Source organism: Calonectris borealis, chromosome 6 (genome assembly GCF_964195595.1).
Source record: "Calonectris borealis chromosome 6, bCalBor7.hap1.2, whole genome shotgun sequence".
Lineage (NCBI taxonomy): Eukaryota > Metazoa > Chordata > Aves > Procellariiformes > Procellariidae > Calonectris > Calonectris borealis.
In genome coordinates, this window is record NC_134317.1 from 37,238,756 (window position 1) to 37,255,525 (window position 16,770).

The following is a 16,770-nucleotide window of genomic DNA, read 5'->3' on the forward strand; positions in this document are numbered from 1 at the left end:
GCGGCTCAACAGCTGCAGTACCCAGTTTTGGTCACAGGGTGGCAGCAGCGAGCAAAGAAAAGCGCGCCACCGCGCATGCGCGGCTCAACAGCTGCAGTACCCAGCTTTGATCGCTCGGTGGCAGCAGCGAGCAGAGGAGCGCGCCCCACCGCGCATGCGCGGCTCAAGAGCTGCAGTACCCAATTCCGCCCGCCGGGTGCCACCGTCGCCTCACCGGCCCTTTCCCCTTCTCTCCGCCCAGTTCGTACCATCGAAAGACGGTAACTTCACAAGTCCCGTGGTGGTTTCTGCCCGTGCCCCCCAGCCCATTCCCCGGGGAGGAGAAGCAGCACAGGGAACCTGTGGAACAGGTTTCTTTCTAACCCGGAGGAAGCCCCAGGGATCGCTGTCTCGGTCTGCAGGTGGCATCGGGGTTGTGGGAGTGACAGCGGCGACTCAACAGATGCTGGAGAGAGATTTAAAAAAAATAAGGCCACACGGGTGACACCCTGAGAGCAGGGGAGGGGCAGCTATGTCCATCAGGAAACCGCGCTTCTGAGCAGACCCGGTGCCAGCGGCTGACCTGCAAACAACGAGCGATACGCTGGTGGTCCTGGGGCTGTGTTGCGGTGTTTGCACCTTTCCTCGCCTCTGTGCTATCAGCACTCTGCTCTCCTCATCCTGCACACGCGCAGGGCTTGCCACTTGGAGGAGAGACACTGCACGACGTCACTTACCACCCTGCCCTCCAGCGTGCAAAGGAATTAGAAATGAGGCAGGGAAAGCCAAGAGGCCTGCTGGTGTATTAGGCGTCCTCAGCAGTTGACCGTAGAGCCCGGCAGGTTCCATCCTTGCTCTGTGCTTTTGTAGCTTGAACCCCCGATTGTTTTGCCATCGAGACTGCAAGGCGAGGAATACGCCTCTACTTGAACAAGCAAGACCCCTGCCAAATAGCTGAGCTGTGCGCAGTGATAGGCGGCTGCCTGTGACCGACACCTTTTTCTGCTAAAACCAGAGCACGCTTCCCTTGTGAAGAGCCATCGGCAGTACAGAACGGACCTGAGCTCTCCTTGCACCGGCTCCCCAGAGAACGGCGTCTCAGTTCGACTGAAGCGTGCAGCAGCCTGTCGTCATCCCAGCCCCTCGCCCTCGAGCAAGCGGCTGCCTGTAGCAGCGGCAGAACCGCTGCTGCGCAGAGGGGAAAGGAATGGCTTGGCCTCAAGCTCTGCGGGCTGCCTGTGGCCCCTGCGGAGCCGACGACCTCGGCAGCCCATACAAAGGGCGAAGCTAGCAGCCTGAGAAGGAGTCACAGGGTGCTGCAGCTCCTGCCACAACCCGCCTTCCCAGCCTGCTGCTGGAGCACAAGGCACTTGAAAGCAGCAGGAAAGAACAAGGATGGCAAGATGGCAGGAATAACACGGAGAGCCTAAAGCGTTTAGCCAGCAGGGCTTGCAACTCACCTTGTGCCGTGGTTGAATCCCAGCTGGCAACTCAGCACCACACAACCGCTCACTCGCTCCCCCCTCAGTGGGAGGGGGGAGAGAATTGGAAGGGCAAAAGTGAAAAAACTCCACTTGTAAGGAAAAGGGGGGAAAAAAACCCCAAACAACAGAGCGAAAAACCCCACACAGACAAGCGGTACAAATGAAAACAATGGCTCACCGCCAACCGCCCGATGCCCAGCCAGCCGCAGCCCAGCAGCGGCCCCCCCGCCAACCGCCCCCCGAGTTTTATTTCCTGACGCCACAGGGTCTGGAACATCCCCTGAGTCCGCCGGGGTCAGCTCTCCCAGCGGTGCCCCCTCCCAGGCCCTCGCGCACCCCCAGCCCGCTCGCCGGCAGGGCGGGGCGAGGAGCAGCACAGCCCCCGGCGCGGTGCAAGCGCTGCGCAGCGGGAACTCACGCAGCCCCGCGTCACCGACGCCGTTTGCAGCACAAACCCAAAACGCAGGAGGAGGGAGAGCGGGGTGGGAGTGGGGTGTGGGGGAGCGGGAGGGGGGTGCCAGAGTTTGGGCGGGGGGCAACGGGCAGGTTGGCGGGGCAGGCAGCACCCCAGGGGTCCGGGGCAGAGGGGTTACGGGGAGGCAGTGCGGAACACGGGGGGTGGGAGGAGGGAGAGGAGAGAGGAGGGCAGTGCGGGCACGAGGTAGGAGGGCAGGGGATACGGGGGGCGCGTCACGGGGAAAACCTCGCACGGGGGGAAAAACGTCGCACGGGAAAGGCGGGGCGGACACCGGGAGGGGCGGGGGGGGACATGCGTGGGGGTGACCTACGCCAGGGGGTCCACCCGGGACCACCCACAGCAGAAAACTCGCCTGGGATGACCCGCAACAGATAATCCGTTCCCGATGACTGACCCTCGCTGGATAACCACGAGCGATGCCCCTCAAGTGGCTGGTGTTTCACCCCAAATCTTCCCCAAATCGGGGGGTGTTTTGCTTTTCCATAATATCAAAATTGGGGTTTTTTCCTTTTCCAAAACATTCCACCATTTGGAGGTTTTTCAACGCTTTTTCACAACAAAAATTGGTGGTTTTTGCTTTTTCGTTTTGTGCGTGAAAATGGGGTTTTTTTTGCTTTCCGGTTGCCCAAATCCAGGCGGATTTGGCTTTCCCGGGAGCTCCAAGTTGGGTATTTTTCCCCCAAAATTGCGGGCTTTTTTTTCGCCCACCCCTTGCCGGCCCCGAATTAGGGGGTTTGTGGTATTTTTAGGCCATGGCGGCAGGTCCCGCTCTGCGTGCGCAGCCCTGCAGGGGAAAGTCCCTGTTGGGGGAACTGGCCCCCAATCAGGATGGGAACAGGCGGAAAAGGAGAACAGGGAAGAGGCAGCTTTTGAAAGCGCTTTTATATCTTCAATAGAGAGGTGTTTCGGGGCGGGGGGGGTGGGTGGGTGGGTGGGTGGGTGGGTGGGTGTGTGTGTGTGTGTGTGTGTGTGTGTGTGTGTGTGTGTGTGTGTGTGTGTGTGTGTGTGTGTGTGTCGAATTTTAAAATCCTTTCTGTAAACAGGGTTTCTTTGCATTTTAAAAACCTTATTATCAGAGACATTTACACTTAATGTATTTACACATATCTCTCTATATATATTTAATGAATATATTTATGTTTCACTTATACCCCCCTATTTCCCACTTCTTATATATAATACCTGCTCAGACTATGGATCTGTTGACTTACATATTTTGAACACTTAAATGTCTTTATAGACTTCTCTATTTACACTTACATATATTTACACCTATATCTTTATAGACTTAGGTTTTAGACTTAGATGTCTATTTACACTTGTACATAATCTCTTAGATTACATATAATGTCTATGTAGACTCTCTATGTAACACGTAGTAAGTGTAGATAGCGGTATCTATTCAGACCTTTTTCTATTTTAAATTCCTTCATGTATAAAATGTATCATCCTTTTTGCATTTGGAAGTTCTTTATTTTTTGATTTATAGAGACGTGAGTTATTTTTGTATCTTAAAACCCTATATACATCTTTCGAATTTTTTTATACTCTAAAATCCTTTATATAATAGGGCAGATATAGGTCCTTATTTTGAAATCCTTTTGTACGTATAAATTAATATTATTTTTCAATATACGTAACAAGGAGAGATTTTTTTCTATTTCGAGGCCTCACAGATATATTTACAGTTTTTAAAAATTTTTGAACCCCCCCCCATGAATTTTCAGGCAATTTGGGCTGTGACCCCCTTTGGGGGGGGGGGGGGGACACGGACCCCCATGACCCCCCATTCCCCACTCACCTGCTCCTCCACGGCATCATCACCCCCGTGGTGATGCTGGGGTGCCCCAAATGACATCATCACCCCTCCAGGCCCCCCAACCCCCCCTTTTTATTCACCCCCCCAAAAAGACACAAAACGAGGGAAACGGCCCCAACCGGCAGCTCGTTACTTTAATAATGCCGTTTACGTATGTACGCACGCACCCCCGCCAAAAAGGGGGGCTCTGCTAGAAAGATAAAGGAGGGGCGGCCCCCCCAAACGCTTGCAGCCCCCCCCAGCCCCCGTCCCGCAGGCTGCCAGCCGGCCCCTCACCCTCAGCACGCCCAACGACCGGCAGGCAAACCTGGGCCGGGGGTCTCTCCTGAGCACCACGGGACGCTCACAGCGAGGCATCTGAAAAACAAAAATCCCAACGGATATTTCAGCACGTTAAAAAAACAGCACCGAAGGCAGCAGAGGAATTCGGTCAGGACAAGGGAGAGGGTAGCAGTCGAGCTAAAGGAGGGTGCCAGGCAAACGGGTCAGCTCGAAATACAACGCCGCCTTTAAAAGCTCAAGCGATTCGAACGCTTAAAATCAGCGTGAAGACTAATTGACACAATTCTGAACACGTTCTTCGCAGAGAAGTAAATGCTCTCGCTGGTGTCGGAAAACGCCTCGTCCCTTCCTTACAGCACCGCTGCAGGGAGATAACCCCGTGAGGCTGCAGGACAAGGGCGCGCCGTAATCAGCATCTACGCTCACGGATCCACCGCCGCAGCTCCAGCCCTTGCGCTGCTGCTGCTGCTGCTGCGCATCTCGCTCGCTTGGCCGATAAAGCTGAAAGTGAAGCGTAAAACTTTGAAGAGTAAAATGAAAAAGAAAGAACAAATCTCAGCAATTCATTTTATGCTAAAAAGGCGTGCGCACGCTTACAGACGTACAATGAGAAGACTCGTACTATAAAAATATTTGATTTTCCTTTTGCGTTCATTGAAATTGCGTAGCTGTGAATTCATACCGTTAAATTATCTACCTCCAAGCTACACAGCTATCGTTTGACCAGGGGTTTTGCGTGTGTGACATGACTAGGAGGGACGCCTGGCCAGCTGCGCCGAGACCGATGCTACCGAACTGCCGGGGAAACGCGCCGTCGAAAGCGAGACAGAAATAAAGTGCTTCAGAGCACTCTGCCAAAAGATCAGGAAAAAAGCCCCTAACGTTCAGTTGCCTCTCTTTTTAAACGTTTAGAGCAACTACCCAACTGCTTAAGCACACCTAATAAATTATACACTACAGCTATTTGGCAGTTGCAGTTTAAACAACGCAAGTCAGTTTGGAAATTAGACAATTTTAACTTTCTTTTTAAAATTTCATTTATGATAGAAAAATCAGTGAGATAAGAGATCTCCCATACGGTTTTACTTTTTTTGGGGGGGGGGGGGGGGGGGGGGGGGGCAGGCGGTGGGGAATATCAAATCCCCGGTGCTGCAATACATCAGGCTACCAAAAAGGACTGGCAGGTTTGCTAACGCTGTTGGCTGTACCCAAGCGTGCGGAGGAACGCGTCTTTACGATCTCTCGACCGTTACACCCGAGAACCAAAGATCAGCCATACGTCGACTATTGGAAGATGTGCTGCGCTTGGGTCCTTGCAAGGAAATCGACTTAACTCCTTTTTTTTTTTCCAGAGAGAGTGAAAAGTCTCCTTGCGGATGACTTCTACTGCCAAGCACGTCATCTCTGAAGATCCATTCTGATGGGAAGTTTGTAAAAGGCAACTCCTTTGAATGAAAAAGATTTCCATTCTGGAAAATCTCTTTCCAACCGAAGTCAAAATTACGCGCTGCAGGTTAGGAAAAAGGACATTAGAGAATCAGTAACTCACCGAAAACACATCAGGACTCTCTGTCGCTAGTTACGAGGCTGCTACCGCTTCTCGGGAAAGCCTGGAAAACACACCGAAGCGACGCCGATTTGTCCCGTGTTGTCCACGCCTCTTCTTTGACCTTGATTGCTTTTAGCACAGATGCCAGTATCTCAGTAAGGTTTTCGAGTGCTCCTGTAAGGTATTTTAAACACTGACTGACTGAAAAAGCATAAAGCTTTTATCGGGAAAACAAAGCCTGTTTCTCCCGAACGTCCGAACTCTTACAAACGGTTCCTTTCCTCTTCTAGTCCAACATTATTTTCACAGCACCCTTTAATAGCAAGCGCACAGAAACAGAAGACTCTGCTTTCAGGAAGAGAAAATAGACGAAGGAAAGCAAGCCTTGAATAGGCGTACCACGCTCCAGAACAGACCTTTATTTTTAGTATTTGTGTTAAAATATTTCATGTTAAAAAAATCAGATAGAAGGAGAGCTGCCACATTCTTCGTGTTAACTGTAAAGTCCACACTACAAGCACCTTAGGAAAAATGCAGACACACATCACAGGCATACCTTGTACTTGCAGACCACTATGGATCCTTTCCATCCGTCTCGTACTTTCACGGCAGTTGACATTCTGCTGAGAGGAAAGGAAAAAAAAAAAAAAAAAACACAAACACGTTTAGCACAAAGCTTCCTTTTCTGTGAAGACTACAACTGAGTGGAGGAGAAAGTATTTTGCATCATCTTTGGTGCAGTTGTTGAGACAGGCCACTAGAGCTTCTGCATGTTTTAGACAACCGTGCCTTTTCTTTTGGCTCATCGGCAGCTTTAGAACTCACTTGCCTAGAGACGCGCAGGTGACAGGCACAGACACCTACGTACGTTTTCTCAAGCCTAAGTAGAGCCGCGATTTCCTCACCCGATACGTCCCAAGTTGAGTATTTTTGTTAAAGAGTACGGCAACCCGTCTGTCCTCGCGAACTCGCTGCAAAAGAGGAATCCTTTTTTCCAGGCCGTTTCTCCAAACGGTTGAGATCTTTGAAAACTGCAGTTGTGCCACCAAACCTGCTCAGGGTCCCTCCCAACCTTCGACCATCGTTAGATTTAACAGGCACACGCTCTATTCCGTCTTCCAACAGCAAAAATACATAACGCCCCCAGACCCCTAGCGCAACCCTACGGACGTCCACACACACCTCGCTGTTTTGATGAGGAGCCACTGAGCACCCCTGCGAGCACAGCGGGATCATGCGCAAGACCAGCGTCCTGGTTTCGGCTGGGATAGAGTTAATTCTCTTCCTGGTAACTGGTATAGCGCTGTGTTTTAGATTTAGGACGAGAAAAACGTGGATAACACGCTGATGTTTTAGTTGTGGCTAAGTAGCGCTTACGCTAGTCGGGGACTTTTCAGCTTCTCATGCCCTGCCAGCGAGAAGCTGGGAGGGACCTTAGCCAGGACAGATGACCCAAACCGGCCAAAGGGACAGTCCGTACCATATGACGTCACGCTCAGTACATAAGCTGGGGGAGTTGGCCGGGCGGCGGCGACTGCCGCTCGGGGACCGGCTGGGCATCAGTCGGCGGGCGGTGAGCAATCGCATTGTGCGCCGCTTATTTTGTATATTCTTTTATCGTTACGATTGTTTCCCCTTCCTGTTCTGTCCCATTAAACTGTCTTTACTTCACCCCACGAACTTCACTTTTTTTTCCGATTCTCTCCCCCACCCCACTTTGGGGGCAGGGGGAGCGAGCGAGCAGCTGCGTGGTGTTTAGCTGCCTGCCGGGTTAAACCACAACAACCAGCTTCACCTACGCCGATTTCAGCGAATGCAGCTTCTGAAGCTTTAAACTGAAAACCGTATCTTGACACTTTGCCGCGGCAGAAACGATCCGTAACTAGAACTCTACAAAAACGCAGTAACGCACATTGCAAACCCACAGCAGCGACAGCTTCAGAAATATTTCTACCGGGAACAAGGGAGAAAAACAATACAGTTTCATCTCACGCACAGGAAAGCAGCAGGCAGAGAAAAGGGTCGGCATTCGTAGCCCTTGCAGAACGCAGGCATTCTCCTTCCATTCCTAAACCCGCCTCTTAGGTCGAAACATCACAACACTACTACGGCAATATCGAGAGCAGGGAACAGCAGCCCTGCCGCTGGATGTGCTACTGACTGATGCTATTTACGTAGCAGGACACCTAGACAGAGGGGCACGTTTTTCCACACACAACCCTGAACTTCCTGAAAATTTAAGTTTACCAAAACGAGCCATTTGGAACACATTGCCAAACAATGTTTGGCAATAAAACTTTGATGTGTTTGACACACACAAATTTGGGGTAACTCGCTACTTGCTTCCTGCTGTTGTTGTTCTTCCTTCAGAAATTCTACTTGTAGCCAAGTTATTCGCTACCGGTTCAAGCATTTACCTTCCAGGTATTACCAGCACATCTACACAGGCGAGGAACTAAATCGCTCTTCTAAAACTACCCGAGTGAAAATTACAGCCACGAAAGAGGAGTGACAGAGAAGAAAAGGAGAGGTCAGGCAGCAAGAGAGCTCTGCAGGCTGCCACCAGTCAACATCGCACTCTTTTTAAAAAAAAAAAAAAACACAAACCAAAAAATAACACAAACACAAAAAGCCCACAAAAACCAACAACAAAACAAAACCTTGACGTTGTACCTTTTTTTTCTTTTGGAGCTCGTCCCTGTCTCAGCAGATTGTCTCGTCAGAGCATGAAATGCAGGTGATCCGTATCCCGATGACATCTGCACGCGATGAACACGTGTTCAGAAATAGTCCAGATCTGTAAGACCGGTGTCATTTGTGTGGTTTTAATAATCATAACTCCGTTTTATTGACCGATGCATTTGCGAGGAAACTAAGTAACTTTTAAACGTAGCCTCTCCTTGGGCAGAAAAATGCGTTAGGGAGTGAAAAAAATGATGATTCAGAGCTCCCAACCATGACGGAGCAGCGGGGAAATTAACGAAAGTGAAGGCCAACAGCAGCAACACGAAGCGACATTTGGCTTTAATTCTGATCACGTACTTAAGTGGCTCTCCAAGTCTATGCCTCGAGCCTATGAATGACTAGCCCTTTTTCGGAAGGACCAACTTTTTTCCTTAAAAGTCCTAGACTGAAGACTCCACTGAACAGAACGTGGATTGAGCCACAGGACAACGTGCCGTCAACACTCTCAGGAAAAAAAAATATCAAGTAAAAATCAAGTTTAAATATCAGTTTCCATCGTGTCTCATTCATTCCGTTTCTAGTGATACCTGGGTGCTCCAAAATTCACTCTCCTGACACCACGTAGTACTACAAATTGAGTTATGCCTATAAAAATAAAAGGCTATTTCCAACCTGCCCATAAAATCAGTATGAACAAACAGAAGAGAAACACTTGAACTTAAAGAAGGACACAGGCAGCTCTTAATTTTTCGTAGATGAAAGCTCATTCTTTTCCCTGAAAGGAAAACACTCGTAACTACCCAGGGTTAGTTACGCTAACGAGGGTACGTAGGCACGCTCTGTTCACGGCAATTGTTCATCAGCTTTTCTGCACCAGCAGCAAATTTGCCTTTTCCCTGGGTTTAACGGGGAGCACCTGCAGCGACCTTGAACGCGCCAATGTTTCTCCCGGCTCCCCCGGCCCCACACGTGCCATCACCTGAGCAGCAAGCGGCGTCAACCACGCAGGATTTTCTTCACGTGACGCAGAAGGTGACGCTGGGAAAAGAGGAGGCACAAAATGAACCTGTTTGTCACACCCAGCCAACGGCGAAAACCCAGGGAAGGATTCTGCCGTGCGGGGCCGGGCTGTGCACCCCGGGAGCTCCAGCCGGCCGGTTTCGCTCCCCTTTGCCGGGTACCGGGGAGACACCGCCGCCTCGTGCTGCCGCCTGCCCCCCGGGGGACCTCGCTTCAGCCCTCGGGAACGGGACCGGGAGAGACCCTCCACGCAAAGAGAGCGGATCCACGCGTGGCGTGGATTTAATCCCCGAGGGAAGAGCCCGGGCTCCCCGCTAGCAGAAGGACAACTCGCCTCCCTGCCGCTCGGAGCGCCTTGCCGGGGACAGCCCTGCCTGCGCCTGGCTGCTCTTCAGCCGTGCTGGGAGTGCAGTCTGGCCGACGGATGCTCCGGCAAACAGACACTGCAGCGAATCGCAGCTCCCGCTCGTTACAGCTGCTGGTAATTTTGCCTCTGGCTAAGGCATGCCCCAGACAGCGGACACCCCGTCTCGTTCCAGCTCCTGCTTGCGACGGTTCTGGCTAATTGAAGCTCCAGCTCTGCACCGTTGATTTCAGCTCCTTCTCCTTACAAGCTCCAGCTATTTGCAACAGCCTGGGCTTTTGACAAGGTCGTAAACCAATCGCCGTCAAAACTCGACTATTAGGATTAAATATCATAGTTGGACATTGTATAAACATTAATTAGTTTGTACGACTAATCAGTTAATAACTATTCGAAGCAGTCGACAAGCAAGAGCTGGACTCGAAGAGGGCGTGCGGGGTCTGAAAAGCAGAGACCACCTCTTCCCCCCAGAGACCACCGCAGACATTGAGTTGGGCCTGGTGCGTGCCGGCCTCCTGCACTTCGGGGTCCAGCAGGACCAGAGCCCCTCCCCCCGGGGAGGGTCCACGCACCCTGCCCACCCCCTGCTTTCCCCCGCAGCCCCCAATGCCCTCCCAGCCCCCCGCACAAACGGCCAAACCGGCTTCTGCTTTGGGCCCCCAAACCAGCTCACTTGGCACCCATTTCTGAGCCCAAAAACCCAGCTGCTGCGCCTGTTCTCAAAGCCCAAAGATGCCCCCGGGGAGGGCAAGCGCTTGTGTGATGCTTCGGGCAGAAACGGGGCTGAAAGGTCCGATCCCGGTGCCGGGGGAGCAGAGGCGAGCTGGCTGGGACCAGCTTTTGCTCCTGGAACGACCCCAAGTCCCTGCTCCGAGGGCTTCCCCTTGGGGCCCTGGGGTGGACCTGTCCCTCCCCTTCAAATGCTCCAGCAGTTTCGGGGGCAGAAGGCCGTTTCTAAGCCCTCTCTCCAGCAGCTCCTCCCTCGACTCGGCCCGTGAAGCCCCCAGGCTCGAGCACCTCGCTGGGGCGGGCGGCCTCCATTGCCTACAGGCTGCCCGTCTGCCTGCAGGGAGGGCTGGGGGGTGCCCGGCCCCACGGGGCGACAGTGGGGACTCGCAGGGAGGGTCTGTTTGCACACAGCGCCCACCCCGCCCCCCCGCCCCGGCCCCACTGCGCGGCCCCCCTAGGGCACACAGCCCCGCCCCCCAGCCCCACTCCCCAGATGCTCACAGCCCCTCCTCCGCCTGGAGCCCCCCCAGCCCCCGTCCCCGGAGCCTGCAGGACCGCCCACCCCCCCGCCACAGCCCCACTCCTCGGCTCCCCGGGCCCGCGGCCCCTCACACTCACGCTGCGCCGCCGCCTCGGTGCAGAGCCCGCCGCGCGCCCCGTTGAAATACCCTCCGCAGCCAATCAGCGCGCGGCTCCACCGGACCGCCCGCGCGGGGCACGCCGGGAGTTGTAGTCCCCGCCCCGGGACCGCGCATGCGCACGGCGCCTCGTGCAGCCCGGCTGTCTCTACATCGACACCCGTACAATGGAGGTGATCGTGCACCGACCCTGGTGCAACCCTTGTGCCCCCCCATGCTCGCAGCCCCTCCCCGGTGTTTGCAAGCGCCTCCCAGCCCCAGGACCCCCGGTGCTCACAGCACCCGACCACACCATTTTCCAGCCCCGTGGGAGCCCCAAGCCCCACTCTCAAGCCCCGCCAGGACCCACAGCTCCACTCCCCAGCTCCTTGGGGGACTGCAGCCCCCGCCCCCAGCCCCACTCCCCAGCCCCCCTAGGACGAACAGCCCCCCCTCCCCGGCCCCCTCCGGGACGCACAGCCCCCCCCCAGCCCCCCTCCCCGGCCCCCCCGGGACGCACAGCCCCCCCCCAGCCCCCCTCCGGGACGCACAGCCCCCCCCGGCCCCCCTCCCCGGCCCCCTCCGGGACGCACAGCCCCCCCCGGCCCCCCTCCCCGGCCCCCTCCGGGACGCACAGCCCCCCCCGGCCCCCCTCCCCGGCCCCCTCCGGGACGCACAGCCCCCCCCGGCCCCCCTCCCCGGCCCCCTCCGGGACGCACAGCCCCCCCCGGCCCCCCTCCCCGGTCCCCCCGAGACGCACAGCCCCCCTCCTCAGTCCCCCGGGGGGTCCCCAGCCTCCCGCCAGCCCGCCGTGCCCGCGGCACCTCAGACTGCCGCCGCCGCCGCCGCCGCCGCCGCCGCCGCCGCCGCCGCCGCCGCCGCCGCCGCCGCCGCCGCCGCCGCCGCCGCCGCCGCCGCCGCCGCCTGGGTGCAGAGCCCGCCGCGCGCCCCGTTGAAATATCCTCCGCAGCCAATCAGCGCGCGGCTCCTCCGGGCCGCCTGCGGGGGGCACGCCGGGAGTTGTAGTCCCCGCCCCGGAAGTGCGCATGCGCACGGCGCCTTGTGCACTGCGGGTGCCTGCGCAGGGACCTCCCTGCAACGGTGGGGATTGTGCAGGGACCTTTGCGCAGCGGGGGGTCGGTGTGTGGAGACACCCATGCAATGGGGGGGGCAGTGCAGGAAGACCCTTATGCAATTGGTTGGTGTGCAGGGGACCCTCGTGCAATGGCGGGCAGGTGCACGGGGACCCTTGTGCGATGGTGGGGATTGTGCAGGACCCTCGTGTGACAGTGGTGGTTATTTTTCTCGGCAGTACCCTTGGGTTCGGGAGCAAAACAGCCGGTGCCTGAAACCACTGGGGTGTTTTGACTGCTGCTGAGCAGCCTCGAGGCCGCCTCTGGTTCCCACATGGCTCCCATGGTGCGCGTGGACCCTCCTGCAACGGGTGCAGGTGTGCAAGGAGGGTGATCCGGGGTAGGGGTCCCTCTCTGGAGGCACCCAGCTCGAGCTGGCACCTAAGAACTAATCAAGGAGTAATGAGGAACCTTCTCTTGCACCTGACGTTAACCAGCGGGATCCCAGGGTCAGACCCTGTTACGGTGATTGGACCCTGGGGAGGTGGCAGAGGGTGCCCTGGACAGGTTGGGGGGGTTCCCTGGGGAGGAGGGGAGCCCCCACCCCCCTGACTGTGGGCACTCCCCCCAAGGAGCAGAGCATGGTGCAAGACTTTAGGGAGGATGAGGGCTAGCAGGTCCCCGAGATGGCAGTGCCGGCTCTTCCCAGTGTCTCCCCAGTGCTGGAGGGGGTGTGCGTGTGTGTGTCTCATGACCATGGGGATGGGGGGGGGGCGGCCTCAGGATGGGGCAGGGGGGGAATCCTGGGGTCCGGGAGGGACCCTGGGAGTGGGGTAGGTAGGGGGACATTGGGGGACAGAGGTGTCTCTCGGGAGATTGAGGACACCATGTGGGGAGTTGAGACTGGGAGGGATGACCCTGGGGAGGTGGGGGGCACCGCGGGGAGAAGGGATCCCACCCCCGACACCTGCAGCCACCCCCAGGGGCAGCTGGGACCCCGACCCGCTGGGGGACCAGGATGGGAACGATGGGGACTCACTCATGGATACTGCACAGGTAATAAAATAGTTCATGCTGCACCCTGTTGTAGGGTCTCTGGGGTGCCCTGGGCGCCGAGTCCCCATGACAGCCGGCCCTTCCCGGGGGTCCCCAGGCTGCCGGGTTCCTCTGGCCCCAGCCGGCGGGAGCTGTGTCCTCCCAGCCGCTGGCCACGCAATGGCAGCACCGACCCACGGCCACGCGGAGACAGGGCTGGGGACAGGGCCGGGGTTGCCTGCGCTCCACCTGGGTCTGCAGGGCTCGGGCAGGGGGGACCCGGCATCCTGCAGCTCCGCTCCCACCCTGGGGACCCCAAACACCCCCGGGGGTGCGTCGCTGTCCCTGTCGCTGGTGGCAACCGGCATGGGGGGAAGGTGACAGTGAGGGTCCCCGCCAGTGGCCCGGAGTTCGTCACCGCTGGGGGGACAGGGGACAAGCAGGGCCAGCACCGAGGAGCGACGGCAGCACAGCCTACTCTCTGGGGGTCCCCACCCCCTGTCCCCAGGGGTCCCCTCCGTCCCCGTGGTTTATTGGGGGAACACAGAGCCCAACGACCAGCCGCAGGGACAGGGGACGGGGAGCTGCCCCAGGGATGGGGACAGCACCGGGACACGCCGATACTCTTGGGGGTGCTGGCATGCGGGGGGGGGGCACCCTAACCATTGCCGCCCGGGATGACGAATGCACCGGGATGAGGGAGGCACCGGGATGGGGACGGCGCATGGAGGGGCCAGAGCCGGCGCGCGAACGCCGGGCTGCAGGACCACGCTTCGGCTTCGGGGCGGCAGCAGCGAAGGCGGCGGCGGCGGCGGCGCTGCTGCGCACCTGAGCGGTGCCGGCGCTGCAGTACCGCGATTCGGCCACGGGGCGGCAGCAGCGAGCAGCCGCCGGGCGGCGCGTGCACGGGGGCGGCACCGGCGCTGCAGGTCCGCGCTTTGCAGGCCCAGCGCCCGCCGGCACCGCGCACGTGGGGCGGCAGCGGCGTTTCCTTACCGGGACGAACCAACGAACGCGGCGGCATCACCCCGCAGGCACCACAGTACGGCATTGCCGTTACCGGCGGACGGCAGCGCGGAGAAAGGGGGCGCCACCGCGCATGCGCGGCTCAAGAGCTGCAGTACCCAGTTTTGGTCGCTCGGTGGCAGCAGCGAACAAAGGAGAGCGCGCCACTGCGCATGCGCGGCTGAAGCACTGCAGTACCGAATTCTGGTCGCTCGGTGGCAGCAGCGAGCAAAGAAAGGCGCGCCACTGCGCATGCGCGGCTCAAGAGCTGCAGTACCCAGTTTTGGTCACAGGGTGGCAGCAGCGAGCAAATAAAAGCGCGCCACCGCGCATGCGCGGCTCAACAGCTGCAGTACCCAGCTTTGATCGCTCGGTGGCAGCAGCGAGCAGAGGAGCGCGCCCCACCGCGCATGCGCGGCTCAAGAGCTGCAGTACCCAATTCCGCCCGCCGGGTGCCACCGCCGCCTCACCGGCCCTTTCCCCTTCTCTCCGCCCAGTTCGTACCATCGAAAGACGGTAACTGCTTACTGGCGGTACTGGGCTTAGATTTCCCTGCCCTTTTCCCACTCGCGGCCCGGGCACTAATCTTCATCGCCTCTGTACCAAAAAGCACCCGGTGGCCCCAGCATTTCAGTCCTTTCCCTTTGGCCGCTTTACAAGTCCCGTGGTGGTTTCTGCCCGTGCCCCCCAGCCCATTACCCGGGGAGGAGAAGCAGCACAGGGAACCTGTGGAACAGGTTTCTTTCTAACCCGGAGGAAGCCCCAGGGATCGCTGTCTCGGTCTGCAGGTGGCATCGGGGTTGTGGGAGTGACAGCGGCGACGCAACAGATGCTGGAGAGAGATTTAAAAAAAATAAGGCCACACGGGTGACACCCTGAGAGCAGGGGAGGGGCAGCTATGTCCATCAGGAAACCGCGCTTCTGAGCAGACCCGGTGCCAGTGGCTGACCTGCAAACAACGAGCGATACGCTGGTGGTCCTGGGGCTGTGTTGCGGTGTTTGCACCTTTCCTCGCCTCTGTGCTATCAGCACTCTGCTCTCCTCACCCTGCACACGCGCAGGGCTTGCCACTTGGAGGAGAGACACTGCACGACGTCACTTACCACCCTGCCCTCCAGCGTGCAAAGGAATTAGAAATGAGGCAGGGAAAGCCAAGAGGCCTGCTGGTGTATTAGGCGTCCTCAGCAGTTGACCATAGAGCCCGGCAGGTTCCATCCTTGCTCTGTGCTTTTGTAGCTTGAACCCCCGATTGTTTTGCCATCGAGACTGCAAGGCGAGGAATACGCCTCTACTTGAACAAGCAAGACCCCTGCCAAATAGCTGAGCTGTGCGCAGTGATAGGCGGCTGCCTGTGACCGACACCTTTTTCTGCTAAAACCAGAGCACGCTTCCCTTGTGAAGAGCCATCGGCAGTACAGAACGGACCTGAGCTCTCCTTGCACCGGCTCCCCAGAGAACGGCGTCTCAGTTCGACTGAAGCGTGCAGCAGCCTGTCGTCATCCCAGCCCCTCGCCCTCGAGCAAGCGGCTGCCTGTAGCAGCGGCAGAACCGCTGCTGCGCAGAGGGGAAAGGAATGGCTTGGCCTCAAGCTCTGCGGGCTGCCTGTGGCCCCTGCGGAGCCGACGACCTCGGCAGCCCATACAAAGGGCGAAGCTAGCAGCCTGAGAAGGAGTCACAGGGTGCTGCAGCTCCTGCCACAACCCTCCTTCCCAGCCTGCTGCTGGAGCACAAGGCACTTGAAAGCAGCAGGAAAGAACAAGGATGGCAAGATGGCAGGAATAACACGGAGAGCCTAAAGCGTTTAGCCAGCAGGGCTTGCAACTCACCTTGTGCCGTGGTTTAATCCCAGCTGGCAACTCAGCACCACGCAACCGCTCACTCGCTCCCCCCTCAGTGGGAGGGGGGAGAGAATTGGAAGGGCAAAAGTGAAAAAACTCCACTTGTAAGGAAAAGGGGGGAAAAAAACCCCAAACAACAGAGAGAAAAACCCCACACAGACAAGCGGTACAAATGAAAACAACGGCTCACCGCCAACCGCCCGATGCCCAGCCAGCCGCAGCCCAGCAGCGGCCCCCCCGCCAACCGCCCCCCGAGTTTTATTTCCTGACGCCACAGGGTCTGTAACACCCCCTGGGTCCGCCGGGGTCAGCTCTCCCAGCGGTGCCCCCTCCCAGGCCCTCGCGCACCCCCAGCCCGCTCGCCGGCAGGGCGGGGCGAGGAGCAGCACAGCCCCCGGCGCGGTGCAAGCGCTGCGCAGCGGGAACTCACGCAGCCCCGCGTCACCGACGCCGTTTGCAGCACAAACCCAAAACGCAGGAGGAGGGAGAGCGGGGTGGGAGTGGGGTGCGGGGGAGCGGGAGGGGGGTGCCAGAGTTTGGGCGGGGGGCAACGGGCAGGTTGGCGGGGCAGGCAGCACCCCAGGGGTCCGGGGCAGAGGGGTTACGGGGAGGCAGTGCGGAACACGGGGGGTGGGAGGAGGGAGAGGAGAGAGGAGGGCAGTGCGGGCACGAGGTAGGAGGGCAGGGGATACGGGGGGCGCGTCGCAGGGAAAACCTCGCACGGGAAAGGCGGGGCGGACACCGGGAGGGGCGGGGGGGGACATGCGTGGGGGTGACCTACGCCAGGGGGTCCACCCGGGACCACCCACAGCA

General features: G+C 58.0%; 1 long non-coding RNA gene across 1 annotated transcript; it reads right to left on the reverse strand.

The window, feature by feature from the left end:
* Positions 1-3,861: 3,861 nt before the first annotated feature.
* Positions 3,862-6,804, reverse strand: LOC142083941 (uncharacterized). Its single transcript, XR_012674191.1, has 2 exons — positions 5,592-6,804; positions 3,862-4,543 (listed from the first exon to the last, which is right to left on the reverse strand). It is a non-coding gene; the product is annotated as an uncharacterized LOC142083941 (long non-coding RNA).
* Positions 6,805-16,770: the final 9,966 nt, after the last annotated feature.